The 19,852-nt window shown below is 38.7% G+C and overlaps 1 long non-coding RNA gene across 2 annotated transcripts in view; it reads left to right on the top strand.

Moving 5' to 3' along the window:
• LOC111096426 overlaps positions 1 to 19,852 on the top strand; it is an 84,210-nt gene that overhangs the window by 50,101 nt on the left and 14,257 nt on the right. Inside the window, exon 7 of one of the 2 annotated variants that reach the window (XR_005354047.1) lies at positions 3,206 to 3,792. The exons of the other annotated variant lie outside the window; for it this stretch is intronic. This is a non-coding gene — a long non-coding RNA (uncharacterized LOC111096426). Of the gene's footprint in view, positions 1 to 3,205; positions 3,793 to 19,852 lie in introns of those variants that run through there. 2 annotated transcript variants of the gene reach the window in all.

The raw sequence follows: 19,852 nt of genomic DNA, 5'->3' as shown, positions 1-19,852 counted from the left end.
ACTCTTGAACTTTAAGGTTATGTCTGTGTGAGGGCCACGTGAGTACCATGGTATCTCATGCCTCAGCCACACTAGGGAGCCCCAGGGCAGGAGATGAAAGGACATAGGGAGTGCATGTGCTGAGATGCTGGCAGACTGTGCTCAAGGGTCACAAAGGGCTGGGAATGGTCACTACAGAGGGCAGGGATGCAGATGGGACTTGGGGCTCTGACCTGAATCTGTGGAAATGTTAGTGCATGGATCAGAGTGACACAATAACTCTTGTACAGACATCAGCCAACCAATTCAAGAAGCCCTGAGAAGCCCAAGCAGGATTATAAAAGGAAAGAAAAAGAAAGACCACCTAGGCATATTGGAGTAAAACTGCCATAACCAAGAAAAAGAGAAAATCTTAAAAACAGTCAGAAAAAGAAGGCAGATCATCTGAAAAAATGAACAACTAAAATGATAGTCTACTTTTCAATAGACATAATGAAGCCGGAAGGCAATGACATGGCACCTTCAACTTACTGAAAGAAAATAACTGTATACCCAGCAATTGCACTACTAGCTATTTACCCAAAGGATACAAAAATCCTAATCCAAAGGGATACATGCACCCCAATGCTTTTAGCAGCATTATCTACAATGGCCAAATGATGGAAACAGCCCAGTTGTCCATGATGAATAGATGGAAAAAGAAGATGTGGCATATGTATACAATGGAATATTACTTAGCCACAACAAAGAATAAAATCATACCATTTGCAATGACACAGATGGAGGTAGAGTGTATAATACTAAGTGAAATGAGTTAGAGAAATAAAAATACTATATGATTTCACTCTTATGTGGAGTTTAAGAAATAAATGAGCAAAGGGAAAAAGAGAGAGGCAAACCAAGAAACAGACTGTCAGGGTATCTGGGTGGCTCAGCCAGTTAAACATCTGACTTTATTTTGGCTCAGGTCATGATCTTAGGGTTGTGATGGAGCCCTGCCTTGGGCTCCATGCTTGGTGCAGTGTCTGCTTGAGATTCTCTCTCTCTGCCCTTCTCCCCTCCCCCACCACTCACATGCACTTTCTGAATACATAAATAAATAAATATCTTAAAAAAAAAAAAAGAAACAGCTGTTAACTATAGAGAACAAACTGATGGTTACTAAGGGAGGGAGGGTGGGGGGGTTGGGTGAAACAGGTGATAGGGATTAAGGAGGGCACGTGTCCTGATAGCATTGGGTATTGTATGGAACTGGTGAATCACTAAATTCTACACCTGAGACTAATATTACACTGTATGTTGACCAACTGGAATTTAAATAAAATTCTAAAAAAAAAAAAAAAAAAGGAATTAACTGCCATAGCTACTTAGCAAAATCTATCAATAGTGAAAATGTTCTTTTGAAATGAAATAGAAATGAAGACATTCTCAAGAAAAAATTAAGTGAAAGGTCATTGCCAGCAAGCCTGTACTATGAGTATTAAAGGGTGCACCTCAGGGATCCCTGAGTGGCGCAGCGGTTTAGCGCCTGCCTTTGGCCCAGGGCGTGATCCCGGAGACCCGGGATCAAATCCCACGTCGGGCTCCCGGTGCATGGAGCCTGCTTCTCTCTCCTCCTGTGTCTCTACCTCTCTCTCTCTCTCTGTGTGACTATCATAAATAAATTTAAAAAAAATTAAAGGGTGCACCTCAGGCAAAAAAAGAAAAAAAAAAGAGTCAATGTAGAAGGTCAGAGATACAGAAAGAAATGAGAATTAATAAAAATAATGGTATTAGTAAATCTAAATGTGTATTTATGATATAAAACAAAAAATAATAATGTCTTATTCAGCTTAACATATTTATAGAGTTAAATATAAGACCATGATGGTACATGATTTGGGACAGAAGTATATATGAGTTTTCAGAAACCTCCCATTTTACTGGGAACAACTAAAAGTGCCATTACTATTAAAATTTGACAAGATTAAAACTGCATATTCTAATTCTTAAGGCAACCCCCAAAAGAACAGTGAAATGTATAACTTCTCAGTGAATAGAGATTAAAAGTAGAATTTTTTTTTAAAAAAGTAGAATTTAAAAAAAAAATCAGTCAGTCCGAAAGAGGTCAAAATAGAGAGAAAAAGGAACAGAGAGTAGAGCAAATATAAATCATGTAGTAATCACAAATATATAATCACATAATCAGATATATCATTGATTACAGTCAATACAAAGCAATGAAATGCTCCAATTCAAACACTAAAAATGACAGGTTAAAAAAAAAATAAAAAAATAAAATAAAAATGACAGGTTAATTTAAAAGATAAACCCCAGGGAAGAGAGCTTAGAATTCCTCTTCTCCAAATTATCTATGACATGAAACCAACTGCATATAGCCACTCAGGTTTGGTTTGAACTTTTAAACCATAGGAACCTCACTAAATTTCTATGTCCTCCTCAAGACCATTCTTTTCTAATACAGATCCTTTGCCTCCAATATTAGAGTTCTTTCCTTATTGAGCCAGGAAGTTCATACTAGTTGTACTTCATGGAGTTAATAGACATCTGTCTCTAATTCCACATGACAATCCTCAAAATATATGAATATGGCTACCTCCTTTTTTCCTTTTACATATTCCAAGTTCTTTTCAGCAATGTTTTATATGATCTTGACCATCTTTTTATATTATTTATGAAAAAAGCCTTCTTTAGATTTGACTCATTGATTTGGCTTGTGAAATTATTTTGGGGTCCTGCTGTTGGTATCCATCAGATTGACACTTTCTTCAATTTTGTATCATTGGGAGATGATCCAGAAAGACGCTTTTTGTCTTTTCATTTTGTTCACTGAGAAAAATATTGGGAAAAAAAATACTGAGTAGAGCACATCTGATGATAGTGCTTCAAAGCAGGTACTGGAGAACTTTCTTGAAGTTGACCTTGATCCATTAATCAGCATCCTGAAGGTCTGAGCATTTAAACATTAATGACAAATATAAATCAATAGTAACAATAACAAGTATAAATCGATAGCCAGCTCACATTTGTCCAATTTGTGTACAAAGCATGAACATCTTGTGGAGCTTCAGACACCCTGGGTCTACTTATCAGACTAGACCTAACAATCTCAGTGGTGATAGTAAATACCATTTCTATTTGTTTATACAGAGAGGCAACCATAAAATGTAAACCTACAGATTTAGGTTATTTTAGTGCAATAACCCAGCCCCTCATCCTTCTACAGGCACTGAAACTGCTGAGCACTACTTTTCTAAGAAGATGCCTCATTGGAATGTACTGGATCTTTTACCTCTGGAGAATCCCAAGTGGTTCCAAAAGCATGCACGATAAATGGATAAAACTGGTGTTAGTCTTCAGAGACCTTCAAAGGCCATTGAGAAGAATGTCAAGCTAGACAAAATTCTTCTAGACTCCAGAAAGTTAAAAAAGGTCTATCTGAGGCTCGGAGGGCACTGGTCTCAGAATCTAGGTGAAGAAGCTCGCTGGGGCATTTGATTTATAGTGATACCCAAACTCTGAGGTCCTTCTTAGTGAATTGGAATCACAGCAATGGACTCCTTTCATAGGGGATCTGTGTTCTGCTGTACATAACAAAAATCCTGACTCAAGCTGACTTAAACAATAAAGAAATTCTTTATTTCACTAAACCAAACTCCAAAACGCACAGCAGCCTTAAGAGCCAGTGGATTCCTGTCATCGGCAATCCAAGAATATTTTCATCACTCCATTTTGGAAGAGAAATAGAATTACTATGATTGACTAGACTATTGCTTATCTGAAGTTAAATGTATGTGGGTGAATCAGCCAGTGTCCATCACAGGGTTTTTGAATATTTTTTTTTCTATATTCCCTCTGCTGTAACTTTCTTTTCTTTCTTTCTTTCTTTCTTTCTTTCTTTCTTTCTTTCTTTCTTTCTTTCTTTCTTTCTTTCAGATTTTATTTATTTGAGAGAGAGAGCACAAGTAGTGGGGAAGGAGCAGCAGAGGGAGAGGGACAAGCAGGGAGTCCAACATGGGACTTAATCAGAGAACCCCAAGATCATGACCTGAGCCAAAGTCAGATGCTCAACTGACTGAGCCACCAAGGTGCCCCTATGCTATGCCTTTCATACCTGTGACTTATTCATTCCTTAACTAGATAGAAGCCTGTATCTCTCACTCACCTTCACCCCTTTTTGCCCATCCCCTACCTATTGACTTCTGAATGGAGACTAGAACTTCTAGTTCTAAGTCAAAATCTCCTGACTTTTAAATTACAGCAATAAAATTGAAATTAAGGGTGAAAATTGGCTGACCTGAAAACATCTAACAGGACATAATTTTACCTCAGCTACATGCCTACATACGATCCTACAGAGATTCTCCAACACAACAATAACACAGTTCTTGAATTCTAACAGAGACCTGCGGTAAGGTGTGGTGGGAGAGCACCACAGATATGATGTTTGAGAAGAAGCCTTTTGTTTCTTTTGGAAGCTAGTGGTGGAGAATCTACCAGAAGAGAAGGATGCTTTGGCTAATTTTAATCAACCTAGCCTAGTTTTAACAAATGGTAAAACATAATAAGCCTTTGATTCGATATTTTATTGGTCATTTAGTAATAGATTTAGTGAAGAGAATCTGGGACTAATGAATAAACTAAGAAATGGGGTGTTGATTTCATTAATGTGTGCTATCCTTGCATTTAATCATGAATACATAAGAGCTAACTACATAATATGGGCAACAATATTTTCCTTGATTTATTTCTTACCTATTTTGGTGGTTTTTTAAACAGGGAAATATTTTTGATAATCCAACTTACACATACTAAAATTTACAATTACACAAGAAAGAGAAATTATTAGATGAATTACTGAAAATGACCCGATGTCACCATGGAATGATTTCAACATTTATCTCAGTCATGTGGATTGCTCTTTCAAAGAGAAGAGGATTGGGATCCCTGGGTGGCGCAGCGGTTTGGCGCCTGCCTTTGGCCCAGGGCGCGATCCTGGAGACCCGGGATCGAATCCCACATCGGGCTCCCGGTGCATGGAGCCTGCTTCTCCCTCTGCCTGTGTCTGCCTCTCTCTCTCTCACTGTGTGCCTATCATAAAATAAAAAAAAAAAAAAAAAAAAAAATTTCAAAGAGAAGAGGATTGAAAAAAAATAATTTCATTTCTAGAGTAAGATATGTGCGTAACTTCTGTTGACTAAGAATAAAAACTGTCTTGAATTAAAGCAAACCTTATTCAAGACACATATTTTCTGTCTAGTTCTACCTTTGGGTAGAATATAAATTTCTAAGAAATAGACAGAGTGCCAGATTTGCATATAAATTTAGCTATCCAATGCAGGAAATCTATCTCAGAAGCTGACAAAACATATTTGAATAATGGAAGCCTGAAAACTTCAAAGCTTAAAAAGACCATGTATCTGATGCTTGCAAATAATTGCAAGTCAATTTTTTGCATATTAATATTTTAATGTGAATATTTCAATGAAACTTTGAGACTTACTCAGCCTGTATATAAATTTAGCAGACTAACCCTTTGCAACTTCATAATCCATAAATTAGTTCAACATATTTGATATGTGCCAAATAACACTGCTCTCGGCACTGAGGATATAGCAAAAAAGATGGGTACAGTCCTTGATCTTGAGGAGATTACATTCATGGGTGGAGGTAGGCCATAGCTAAGAAGATGAGTGAGCAAGATAATTTCAAATAGTAATAAGAAAATGGGACAGGATGATAAGAGAGTGATGTGGGAATATAACATGAGCAGGTCAGACATAGCCTTTGCAGAGGTGATCTTTGAGCTGAGACAGAAATGGTCCAAGAGGCTTCCATGTGCACAAAGTCTTTATTCATCCAATATGAACAAGATAAAGGAGTACTGCCACATTCGCACCATGCCTTATTCCTTACCACTGAGAAGGTACTCAAAAACTTGTTTCATTGAAAAACTGTCACATTTCTAATAATACAATTGTAGATATTGATTTATTAAGCAAAACACTAATGAGTTTAGCGCATGCCTCAAGATGCTATAGTCTGTCTGATGTCTGGACTGGGAGTCACTGAGGACCAAAGGAAGAAATATAACCTGCTAGCTTCTATTCCCAGTTTTACCTCAGTTTCAATTACTCTACCCTCATGAAATGTTCTTAGTGTAAACGTATCTTTGGCTGCTTTCTTGTTATTTGATTTTAAGTTGGGATATAAGGGGATGCCTGGGTGGCTCAGTGGTTGCGTGTCTGCCTTTGGCTCAGGGCATGATCTTGGAGCCCTGGGATCAAGTCCCGCATTGGGCTCCCTGTGTGGAGCCCGCTTCTCCCTCTCTGTGCCTCTGCCTCTCTCTCTGTGTCTCTCATGAATAAATAAAACAAAATCTTAAAAAGAAAAGTTGTAATATAGGTTATTTAACAACACAAAAAAGTGGACGGTTGCTTTCACAGGCCTGACACACATCTTCCTTAAATCTGTCTATGTGTTCTCACTGAAACAGTAAAATGGTAGATATAGTCAAACACAGAAGTGCAACATGCTGTTGTCCAAAATATGGCAGTTGGCAACCTTTCACAAACATGTATATGCCAAGGGGCACCTGGGTAGCTCAATGGGTTAAGCGTCCAACTTTTGATTACAGCTCAGGTCATGACCTCAGGATTCTGGGATTGAGCCGTGCTACCTCAGCTCTGCACTCAGTGGGGAGTCTGTTGAGGATTTCTCTCCCTTCCCCACTGTCCCTTCTCCCACTGGTGCTCTCTCTCAGATAAATAAATAAATCTTTAAAAAATATGTATACACCAAGATGCATTCCTGCTCCTAAACCTTTCTCTAATCAAAACCTTAAAGGAATTTCAGGAAATAGCATGTTTTTATGAATGTTTATAATGTTTCAAAAAAAGTATGAAATAGCTAATTTTCAACACAACATTATTTATATCACTTCAAAAGATGAGAGTTATTCTAAGAGGATTTTGTTTTCTGAAAGTTCATGACTTAACTCTTGCAGCTACAAGATTGTAAAGGGAAGCAAAATTCACATAAAAGAGAGAAAATACAGGGCACCTGGGTGGCTCAGTCAGTTAAGCATCTGCCTTCAGTTCAGGTCATGATCTCCTGGAATCCTGCATTGGGCTCCCTGTTCAGCAGGGAGTCTGCTTGTCTCTCTCCCTCTGCCCCTCCCCTTGCTTATGTGTTCTCTCTCTCTCAAATAAATAAATAAAAATCTAAATCTAAATCTAAAAGAGAGAGAGAGAGAGAGAGAGAGACGAAATATGTCTTTTATCTAGGACAGTTAATAAAGGAAGGGAAAATATTAATGAGGATGATTTGGACATGAGAGGCACTTCAAAAGAGAATAGGTTAACCATCAAATGATCAGGAAAGACCTCATGAAAATCTGATTACACCCTTAAATATTTTTGCAAAAATACTCAGGCTGTGAAAGTCCAGTATGAAGAATGGTATCTCCACTATCCTATAAAAATCAATGCTAGAATTCTTCTTCTTCATCCCATTATTCAATGCTTAGCTGAAATTATAATCTAAATTTGTTCAACGTAAGATAAAGTTTTTACACTGTTTATTTTTATCTTTCAGGATAAATTTCCAACTAAGCTTTTTTTTTCATGATTTCTATGAAATTTTCCCCCATTCAAACTTATCTCACTTTAGAGACCTTTTTCTAATACTAGTTATCCTTGATTACTGAATACTTATGCTTCTTACAAAGAATCTGACGCCATAACCAAGTTCTCATTCAGACCTGCAGCCTTGGTTCTGTCCTATTAGAAAGTAACTAACAGATCTGTCACATAAAGCTGTCATTCTTTATGTTCTGTTACATCCTAATAAATTTCAACACAGCCACTGTCTCCCAGTGATTGCTCGTGGTGTCAGGGGCTGGCCCCCACATATCAGAAGGGGAATTTGCACATTAACCTTAGGAAAGTGCCCTTTCCCTGTCTTTAAGGCGAGCATCTCTGTTTCATAGGTTTAGATGGAGGATAAGAAACACAACTTCTTCCCATATTGTTAATTTCCTTGTTATCTTTTGTTTTCTCCTAATTTACCAAACACATGTAACACCAGCCACATGCTTACTTTGACTCATTTAATCCTCAAAACTGCCAAATAGGGTAGGTACTCTTGTTATCACCTGCACTTTTTAGGTGTAGAAACATCTACAGACCAAGTTAGTTGGCATAGTTAGAATTTGAACTCAGAGTTTCAGACTCCAGAGCCTTTGCTCTTAACTTCTAATCTCTACTTTCTTTTGATTATCCTGCCTCTAATTTAAGACATTTTTGGGTAAATAGTTGGCGTATTTGTTTCTTTAAAGATTTTATTTATCTATTTGTTTTTTATTTACTTATTTATTTGACAGAGAATGAGAGAGAGAGCATGAAGAGGTGGAGTAGCAAGCAGAAGGAGGAGAGAAGTGGGTTCCCCACTGAGCAAAAAGCCTGACTTGGGGCTTGATCCCAGGATACTGGGATCATGACCTGAGACAACCGTAGACACTTAACTGCCTGAGCCACCCAGGTGCCTCTAGATGGTGTATTTATATACCTACAGAAGAGCAGGACTGAACCAACCCTAACTCAGGCCTATTGCTTTATATAAAAGACAAACCTTCACCAAAGAAGATAAATAGTAATCAAGATCACAATGCTTTGTGAGCTGTGTTTACTCTAATCAAGGTTAACATAAACCACTCTCCTGAAGCCATCACTGTCAATCACTGAAGTAGCTACAGATATTGTTAATGCCAATCTACATCCCTCTAAAGATGTTAGATATTGAGCAAACAAATATCAGAAAAACAATTTGTATTTTTAGGTTTCTTTTATTAAGAAGATGTTAAAGTTCCTGTTCTATAAATATTTATTGAATGCTTTTACTTGCTACATAATTGGAGAATTTTAGGGCACTTAATAAATAACATACTTTCCAGGCTCCAGCATTCCACATCAATTAAGAAATAGATAGGCTATATATTAATTTGCTTGGGCTGTGCTATAATTATAAGACATAAAGAAGCAGGACATATTTATAGCATTTTTTATAATACCCAAATTATGGAATCAGCCCAAGTATTCATCGGTAGATGAACAGATAAAGAAGATGTGGTATACATATAATGGAATATTACTCAGTCATTAAAAAAAAAAGAATGAAATCTTGCCATTTGCAACAACATGGCCGGAGCTAAAGAGTATAATGCTAAGCAAAATAAATCAGTCAAAGGAAGACAAATATATAATTTGACTCATATGTGGAATTTAAGAAACAAAGAAGCAAAAGGAAAAAGAGAGAGGCAAACCAAGAAACAGACTCTTAACTACAGAGAACAAACTGACGGTTAACAGTGGGGAATGGGTTAAATAGGTGATGGGGATGAAGGAGGGCACTTGTCATGTGAGCACCTTGTGCTGTATAGAATTGTTGACTCACCATACTGTATATCTGAAACTAGTATAACACTACATGTTAATTATATGGAAACTAAAACAGAAACTTAATTTATTCTTTTTATTTTTAAATTTAAAAAGAAGATTTTATTTATTTTTTCATGAGAGACACACAGAGAGAGGCAGAGACATAGGCAGAGGAAGAACCAGGCTCCATGCAGGGAGCCTGATGTAGGACTCTATCCCAGGTCCCTGGGATCACGCCCTGAGCCAAAGGCAGATGCTCGACCACTGAGCCACCCAGGTGCCGCTAGAAACTTAATTTTTAAAAAATTTTTAAATAAAATATCTTTATCTTAAATAGAAAGAAAAGATTTTTAATGAAAAAAAGCAGGAAATAAAAGTGACAGTCAATCGGGACGCCCAGGTGGCTCAGCAGTTGAACGTCTGCCTTTAGCTCAGGTCATGATCCCAGAGTCCTGGAATCAAGTTCTGCATCAGGCTCCCTGCATGGAGCCTGCTTCTCCCTCTGCCTGTGTCTCTGCATCTCGCTCTCTGTCTCTCATGAGCAAATAAATAAAATCTTTAGAAAAAAAGTGACAGTCAATAAAAGCAGACTCACAAATGGACACTGTGTTAGAATGAGCAGACAAGAAATTTAAAATAAGTGACATATATGTTAAAGGATTGGCTGGAAAAGATGGATAACATGTGGGCAGGGAATTCCACCTCAGAAATGGAAACTATAGAAAAGATGCAAAACGCAATGCGAGGACCAAAAGACAATATTAGAAACAAAGATTTCATTAGATGGGCTTCATGGCAGACTTGACAGAGCAGAGGTAAGATCAGTGAATAGGAATACAAATTTATCCAAACTGAAATGTACTGAGAAAAACCAGTGTAAACACTGAGCAAATCCTCTGAGACCTGTGAGTCATAATCAAATCATCTAATACACGTGTAATTGAAGTCCAAGAGGAAGACAGGAACAATGGAGCAGAATAAATATGTGGAGATGGCCAAGACTCTCACAAATTGGTGGGGGTTGGGGAGCAATTCACAGATTCAGAATCTTGAATAGGGGGATAAAGACCAGAACTCTTGCTGACTTCTCAGAAGGAATGGAAGCTGGAAGACAATAAAACAATATCTTTGAAATTGTCTTAAAAGAGGGATGCCTGGTTTGCTCAGCGCTTGAGCCTCTTCCTTCATTTGGCTCAAGACGTGATCCCAGGGTTCCAGCCACATCAGGCTCCCTGCATGAGCCTGCTTCTCCCTCTGCCTGTGTCTCTGCCTCTCTTTCTGTGTCTCTCAGGAATAAATAAATAAAATCTTAAAAAAAAATAATTTGTGTCCAGGCGGTGCTATAAGAAATACTAGAAGTAATTTAAGCGTGAAGGGATATGACACCAGAGGGAAGCTCAAATCTGGAGGAAGAAATGAAGAGTATCAGAAAGAGTAAATGTGTAATTTAAATAAAAATGTAAGAAAAGAAAAGGAAAGAAAGAATAAACGTGTATAAACATTTTAAAATACTTTTTATTGGGATCCCTGGGTGGCGCAGAGGTTTAGTGCCTGCCTTTGGCCCAGAGTACGATCCTGGAGACCCGGGATTGAATCCCACGTCGGGCTCCCGTTGCATGGAGCCTGTTTCTCCTTCTGCCTGTGTCTCTGCCTCTCTCTCTCTGTGACTATCATAAATAAATAATGCCTTTTATCTATTTATTTGTGTCACATATTTGTTAATTTCTAGAAAATACTACTGATGTTTAAAGCAAAAATAATAACAATGTATTATAGGATTTATAGCATTATTATAATACATAATAAGAGGATAAGAAGCTATAGGGTAAGAGGGAGTGAACTGGATTATACATTGTATGATTCTTATATTGTGAAGCTGTTTGATGTGAGAAGGTAGACATATTAAAGGTAAGTGTTACGATTTCTAGGACAACAGAGAAATAACTCAAAGAATTATATAAATAGAAGGATAAAGTGGAATTCTAAACAAGAAAACCAAATTTGATTAACCCAAAACAAGGCAGGAAAGGGGTGCCTGGCTGGCTCAGTCAGAAGAGCATGTGACTCTTGGTCTCAGGGTAATGAGTTCAAGCCCCACCCTGGGCATAGAGATTGCTTAAGTAAATAAATAAATAAACTTTAAAAAAAGGCAAGAAAAAAGAAAACATGGGAAACAAACAGAAAACCAACCACAATAGTTATATTGTGATTATTGGCACTGAATGTGAAACATAAGTATTCCAATTAAAAAGTAAAGATGAACATAGCAGATTTTCAAAAATGCACCAGAACTATTACTAGACCATATTTTCATAAATACATCAATCCCATTCTTAGGTATTTATTTAAGAGAAATGAAAAATGTATGTCTGCAAATAAATGTATGCTGTAATGTTTGTAGTAACCTTATTCACAATAGCAAAAACTAGAAACAACCCAGATGTTCACCAACAAGAGAGAGGATCAAGACCTAGTGGTGTGGCCATACACTGAATACCACTAAGAAGAAAGGATTGAGAACTACTGGTTCTCATACATGCAGCAACATGGATCCATGTCAAAGACAAACACAAAAAAGTACATATTATATGATTTCTCTGATACAAAGTTCTAGCAGCAGCGAATGTTATCTATTGTGATGGAAATCAAGATCTTCGACTCCTGGGGTTGAGTAGGAATCAACTGAGAGGGGCACAAGAAAACCCCCTGCTGGGATAGAAATGTTCTGGGTCCCTGCTGGGATAGAAATGTGTGGGTTGCACAGGAGGTTATACATGCATACGCATTGGTCAAATGATAGAGTAGACAGTTTGACAGGAGCTGGAAGCAAGGATGGTGATAAATAGGTTACATATTAGAAGCCCAGGAGCACAACATCCCACATTAGAAGCCTGAGGGCACAACATCCTGACTTTGTATGCTTCCAAGACCCTTTAACATCCTGGCCTTCTGGCTGCCAGGACCCTCTGGCTAACAGACCGAGAGCCACAGGTGCAGAACGTGGGCTATCTTCTTCTACTTCTGCCCTAGGGTAACCCCTAGGCTCGTTATAATCCATTTGCATTGTGGTTTCAGCCTCCACCCCCATGGGGGTAGGCTGCCATGATGTAGGGTAGAAAACATCCCCTCCCAACCTGTGAGGAGTCCACCAAAGGATTGGAAGCAGCCTCCATTAGAGACCACCCCATCCATGACCCAGGCAAAATATAAATTATAACTAATATATATCAAGTTTTTAAGGAAAAATATTTAAATAAAACTGAACCTTTTATTTAATTTAAAAAATCAGTGCCTGGGCTTTTATGTCAGGGCAGAGGAGCTGGAGATTTTATTGTTTTTGTTTTCTTTCTTCCTTTCTTTTCTTTTCTTTCCTTCTCTTTTTAACTATCACTGCCTTTTAAAAACCTAGTACGGGTATATTGGTTTTTGGTATGCTTTGATTTTTATTTCTGAAATTTGGAAATTTGCATTTTCTAGAAAAACTATTCATCAAAGGAAAAACAATATTTACTACTTTAAAATCACAAAGCTAAATAAAATAAAGCACAAAGCAGCCACTTCATTCTCTATCTTTAAGTGGGGGAAGGGTCCTCAGAGTAAATCAACTGTCCTTAATTCTATTATTATTTCAGAACCAAGTAGGAAATAGTAGACGATCTAATATTGGATTCATGGGATCCCTGGGTGGCACAGTGGTTTTAGCGCCTGCCTTTGGCCCAGGGTGCAATCCTGGAGACCCGGGATCGAATCCCACGTCGGGCTCCCGGTGAATGGAGCCTGCTTCTCCCTCTGCCTATGTCTCTGCCTCTCTCTATGTGTGACTATCATAAATAAATTTTAAAAAATTAATATCGGATTCATGTTGTTCTCAATATGCTCAAGAGTGGTCCCACCACTAGATGATTTCTGGTTAATCACACATAGGCTGACCATTATGTCAGTTCATCTCAGTCCGTCCTAATTTTCACCTATAGTCCTACAATAGTTATTATTAGATTTATTGTGACTGAATGACTCTCCCAGAAAGTATGAGGGTTCCATTTTCCTACATTCTCACCAGCATTTGGTGCTATCAGATATTCCAAGCTTTTCCCCTCTGATAGGTTAAAAGTAACATAACCATACATTGAATAAGCTGGACTTGATTCAAGGAAAGTAATTAGGAAACACCTTCCTATCTTTCTCTCTTTTTCCTTTTCAGCCTCTTGGGTCAGCATTTCAGGGAAATCAGGACAATTTTATATTTTGCTTATGTGACTATTAATTTTGCTTGTGTGACTATTAATGCTTATATGACTATTAACTATAATTAATATTGTGTGACTATTATATATATATCACTGATATGACTATTAATATTAATCTAAGGATATATTCAAACTGTAGTCTCTGTTTTGGTTTTTCTTTAAGGGGTTTACAACTTGATGTTTTGATATATATACACATTGTGAAATGATCACCCCAATCAAGCTAATGCACATATCCATCACCTCACATAGTAACCATTTTATCTCTTTTGTTCTTTTTTCTCTTTTCTTTCTTTTTTATTTTTGCTGACAAGAGCACTTAAGACCTACTCTCTTCACAGAGTGCAAGGACTCAGTACAGTACAGTGGATCCTTGAACAACACAGGTTTTGAACTGCATGGATTTTTTCTGATAGAGACAATACAGTATCATAAATGTCTTTCCATGATTTTCTTGATAACATTTTTTCCCTAGTTTGCTTTATTATAAGAATAGGGTATACAAAACATGGCATACAAAATATGTGTTAAATGACGGTTTACGTTATCGGTAGGGCTAACAGCCAACAGTAGACTATAGTTAAGCTTTGGGGAGGTCAAAAATTATACATGGATTTTCGACTGCTGGGGGGGGGGTCAGCATTCAAGGGTCAACTGTATTGTTAACTGTAGTCATTACACATGAAATCCCCAGATTTTGTAAAATGCCCCCATTTTATAAGTGAAAGTTTGTACCCTTTGCCCAGCAGCTCCTCGTTTTCCCCCTTCCCCCTCCCTCCAACTCCTGGTAAGCACCATTCTACTCTGTTGCTATGAGATCAGCTTTTTTGGTCTTTTGTTTTTATTTGTTTTGTGTTTAGATTTATTTATTTATTTGAGAGAGAGAGAGAGCAAGAGCACTCACATTGTGAGCGGGAAGTGAGGGGGCAGGCAGAGAGAGGGAGAGAGAGAATTTGAAGCTGATTCGGCACTCAGTGCAGAGCCTGACGGGGGCTGGATCCCAGAACTGCAAGATCATGACCTGAGCCCAAACCAAGAGTTGGTCACTTAACTAGCTGAGCCAACCAGGTGCCCCTGAATTCAGCATTTTGAAGGTTCTGTTTTATGTAGTGCTTTTTTAAGTCGGGTATTTCCTTATTGACTTTCTGTCTGGATATTCTATCCATTATTGAAAGTATCAGGCAGCCCGGGGGGGCTCAGCGGTTTAGCGCCTGCCTTCGGCCCAGGGCCTGATCCTGGAGACCTGGGATCCAGTCCCGCGTCCGGCTCCCTGCATGGAGCCTGCTTCTCTCTCTGCCGCTCTCTTGCGCGCGTGCTCTCTTTCTGTGTCTCTTGTTAATAAATAAATAAAATAAAAAAAAAGAGAAAGTGGGGGTATTGACTCCCACTATTATTATATTGCTGTAAATTTCTCCCTTCAGATCTGTCAATGTTTGCCTTGTATATTTAGGTTCTCTGATGTTGGGTGTGTATATATTCCCAATTGTCAAATCTTCCTGCTGAATTGGCCCTCTTATCATAGAATAACCTTCTTTGTCTCTAGAGCCAATTTTAATAACTGTTTTGAGATTTATGCCTTCCTATTTTTTTAAAAAGATTTTATTCATTTACTCACAAGAAACACAGAGAGAGAGAAGGAGGCAGAGACATAGGCAGAGAGAGAGGCAGGCTCCTCACAGGGAGCTCGATTTGTGACCTGATCCCTGGGATTCCGGGATCACGCCTTGAGCCAAAGGCAGATGCTCAACCGCTGAGCCACCCAGGCGTCCCAATGCCTTCCTATTGTTTAGCATGTTTTCTTTTCTTTTTTCTTTTTTTTTTTTTCTGCCTCCTCCTCCTGTTTAGCATGTTTTCAATTCAAGTTGAAGAACTCCCTTAAGCATTTATCATAAGGGAGGTCTAATGATGTCAAACTCCCTTAGTTTTTGTCTGGGAAAGCTTATCTCTACATTATTTCTAAAGGATTCTTTTGCCAGACATAGTATTCTTGGTTGGCAATTTTCTTCCATTTAGTTGAACAGAAGAACATATCATAGTCATTGAATATATCTTTGACTATATCATCCCAGTCTCTTCTGGCCTGCAAGGTTTCTGCTGAGAAATCCACTGATGGCCTCATAGGAGAAATCCCTTCCATGTGACGAGTCACTCTTCTCTATTTTCAAAATTCCCTCTTTGGCTTGTCCTTAGGTAATTTAATTAAGTGTTTCTATGTGGACCTCTTTATATTCAGCCTATTTGGGGTTCTTTGAGCTGCCTGGATGTGGATATCTATTTCCTTCCCCAGTTTTAGGAAGTTTTCAGACATTATTTGTTTAAATAATCTCTCTGCCCACCCCTTCTCTTCTCTTTCTTCTTCTCGGACTCCCACAAGATTTACTCCATGGTGTCCTATTATCCTGTAGGCTTCTTCACTGTGTTTCTTTTTCTTTTTTTTTTTTCTTCCTTTTTCTCCTTCAACTGGATATTTTCCAATGATACGTGTTTGAGTTTGCTCATTCTCTTTTCTGCTAGATCAGGTCTGTTGTCAAAGCTCTCTGTTGCATTTTTTAAAATTTCATTCATTATATTCTTCAGCTCCAGAACTTCTGTTTGGTGCATTTTTAATGACTTCTGTCTCTTTGTTGAGCTTGTTGTTTTGTTCATGTTTTGCTTTCTTGATTTTGTTGAGTTGTCTACCTGAGCTCAACTGAGCTCACGGAGCTTCTTTAAAACAATTATTTTAAAATTCTTTGTCAGGTAATTTATAGGTATCCATTTCTTTGGGGCTAGTGACCGGAAATTAGTTGTGTTCCATTGGCGGTGTCATATTTGCCTGATTTTTTTTGTGTTCCTTGTACCCTTGTGTTTCTACCAGCAGATTTGAAGAAGCAGTCACCTCTTTCAGACTTTAAGAACTGCCATCAGTAGGGAGAGACTTTCATCTATAGGTGGGCACAAAGGGGCTAGCTGGGCGTGTATGTGGTGGTGTTAGGTCTGGCGCTGCTTCTAGGGACACATGGTGATGCCCATTCTGTGAATACTTTCTGAGTTCCAATGAGTCCATGGGGTCACTTCACTGGGTCTGGTGGGTATATAGCACCTCCAGACCTTGACTGGATGGGTGTGTGAATGGTGGTAAGAGGGCTGTGGAAGGGAGGTGGGCCATAGTGGGGCTTCAAGGGCAAGGAGTACATTGCTTGGGCTCCCAGTGGCCTGAAGTCTCCATTGGCTAAGACTGTTCAGGTCCTCAGTGGGGAAGGCTGTAGGGATCCAAGGAAGCAGTGTGGACTGCTGGAATCCTTAATAGTAAAAGCTGCTGGGGTCTTTTTGCTCTCCTTATCCTCCTTAGAGGAACTCACAGTGTAGGGGACTCCTCTTAGCATGGGGGGATGGGGAACAGGGAGCAGGTAAAATGATTCCTAACTTCTCTGTGTGGCCATCCTTGGTTTTTATGTTCCATGCATTGCTGTAGCTTCTTAATTATAATTTGGAACATTCCCAGGTTATTTTCATTCATGGATAGTTGTTAAATTATTGTTTTGTTAATTTAAAAAATTCTAGTATAGTTAACGTGCAGTATTATATTAGTTTCAGGTATACAATGTAGTGATTCATGTTAGCTTATTTTCTGGGGGCTTTTTTAGGAGAGTCAGGGCTGGGGGTTGAGCCTTCTAATATGCCATTTTGCTGAAATCTTTTTTGACTTCCATTCTCCCCTTAAATTATTCAGTGGGAAGTTATTTTCCCTGCTTCTATTTGAAACTGTAGGCATGTCCATGACATTTCTCTTACTTTTAGGAAATAAAAAAAGAAAGATATAAATTAAAATATAGAATAGAAGGATGAAGCCTTGTGAGATCAGCTGTCTGTATTAGTCTGTTTTCCCTTTAAATGAACTCAGCAGGCCAGCTCTTTGCTGATCTACTGAAAGGATAGAGGGAATGAACCTTCAGGACCATGCAAATTTGTACCTCCTGAGCAGTCTGCTTAGGCATGCTTTGTCCTGACAAAACACTTTACCTTTCAACATTGGAGCAATTAGCAAGTCTCTCTGCCTTTAAATTTTTCCAGTGGTCAGGTACCAGGCCACTCTGTTTCCTTAGCTATATTGGATGAATAGAAAACTCTAAGTAATCCTGATGAACCCCCTCTTTCTTAGTCAAGGTGAAGAGGAAGGCACCCCTTACGCTTCCACCCTGAAGATTGACATTACAGAACAATGCTCTCCCAATAAACCTTCCTAATAAATTCTCTTTTGATCTTTTGTAGCCTTAATCAGTTTTGACACTTAGAAATTCTTGCATATTGGATGGATAAAATCTTTTATGTTTCATAATTGAGCATAGAAGAGTCATGAAAACTTTGAGAATGATTCTCAATCTTGCCTGGATGTTGGAGTCAATAGAGAAGACTTTAAATATCCTTGTGCCCTGGCTAAACCCTGACCACTTATGTCAGAGTATCTGGAGGTGAGATTCAAACATCAGTAGTTTTGTAAGCTCTCTAGGTGATTCCAATGTGCAATCAAAGCTGAGAACCACTACTTCTGTATAAACAGAGGCTTTGAAAGAGGAAGCAGAATTACTTTGGCTGATTCAACATAATTTCCACCAGCTTCCTATTGACCTAGGATTTATTCAGTTCATCTAGCACATGCCTTTTAAGGCAGGCAATCCAGTTCCATTCCATGTTGCAGTTAGTTCAGAAGGATAGACAGACTGCAGTCAATGCTGTTTCTGGGAGTTTCCCAGAGTATGTATTTTGCTTTCTTTTGATTGTTTTATTCCTTCTGTCTGCTTAATTTTGTTGCTGAATTTTTAAGATGTGCTCCCTGCCATTTGGTTTGGAGAAACTTTTATACCCTGTTTGAAACAGGGTATAAAACAGTTGGTTTCTCATCAACTGCCTACTATGGACATCAGTGAGTGCCCCCACAGCCTCAGGTGAATGACTCCTGCTCCCCTTTGCTTGGCTGACTCTTCAAAATCTCACCATTGGCTATGGCTCCTCACTTCCTCTTTCCTATACAAACACCTCTAAGGACCAAGACATAGGCATCTACTATGTACCAGTAATTGCTGAAAAATTCTTTACAGCCAATGCTTTCCATGTATGATCTTCTTTAATCTTCTCAATCATGTTATGAAGCGAATACTACTATTATTATCACTATGTTGGGGGAACTTTCTCTTTAATAAATTTAAAGTTTATGAAACAAAATATTTTATCTTTTTGCTTCTACAAGACTATGAACCTATTGAAAACAATCTATTTAAATTCTTGAGGCACAGATCTGTCCTTCAGTGCAGTGCTAAGGTGTGGTTGAAAGACCAGTAACTTGGTATTGCCTGGAAACTTGTTGGAAATGTAGTCATGGGCCTCACCCTAGACTGTGGAGGCTGAAAGAGATAAGACCTCTGGCTACCATCTTAAGCCCCTAGATAAGTAAAAGTAAACAGCTGCGGCCTGTAGCCCAAGTCAGTTCCAAGAAAGACCGCATAATGTCCTTGACAGAAAGTCCCATATCAGAATGAAAACAGAGCTTAAGAAACTCCCCCACCCTTTCCCCCATTTTGGAATGAAAAAAAAAAATTCCTTCACCCCTTCTGGAAATCCCCTAGATCAGCCCATAAAAACCCAGCTGTAACCCGCCTCGGGGTCCAAGTCCCTGCTCTGCTGTGTCGGGTATACTTGGACCCAAGCTCGAGCTTGTTAATAAACCCTCGTGTGTTTGCATCGGTGTGGGCTCCTTGGTGGTTTCTCGGATTCGCAATCTTGGGCACAATAAGACCAACTGAATCAGGATCTCTGGGAGAAGGACTAGGACTCCTCATGCTGACAAGCTTCCTCTCCCCACCCCTCACCCCAGGGAGTTCTGATAGACTCTTGGGTTTGAAAAGCTCTGCTTCAGGGGCTTTCAGTCTGGTAGACTAATGTGAAAATCATGTAAAAACAAATACTCAGAATCAAAACCTGCTAAAAGCCATATTAATGTTTCCTGTTAGAATAAAAGAGGTGTTGGTTCACCTCACAACTTTGATTTTTCTCCTTCTCTTGCTTCGTGCCTCTTCATCCCTTCCCTTTTTATGAATGTGCTGTTCAGAAGTCCAGGTAGGAGTCAACTGATGTTTTGCTCATTTGCGTGCAACATTGAGCCCACAGACAGGAATAGGAAACTGTCTTTCCCACCTAATGCGTTGGAAGAAA

Source organism: Canis lupus, chromosome 1 (genome assembly GCF_011100685.1).
Source record: "Canis lupus familiaris isolate Mischka breed German Shepherd chromosome 1, alternate assembly UU_Cfam_GSD_1.0, whole genome shotgun sequence".
Taxonomy (NCBI): Eukaryota; Metazoa; Chordata; class Mammalia; order Carnivora; family Canidae; genus Canis; species Canis lupus.
Note: the sequence above shows the minus strand (reverse complement) of the source record. Positions and strands in the feature narration are given on the sequence as shown.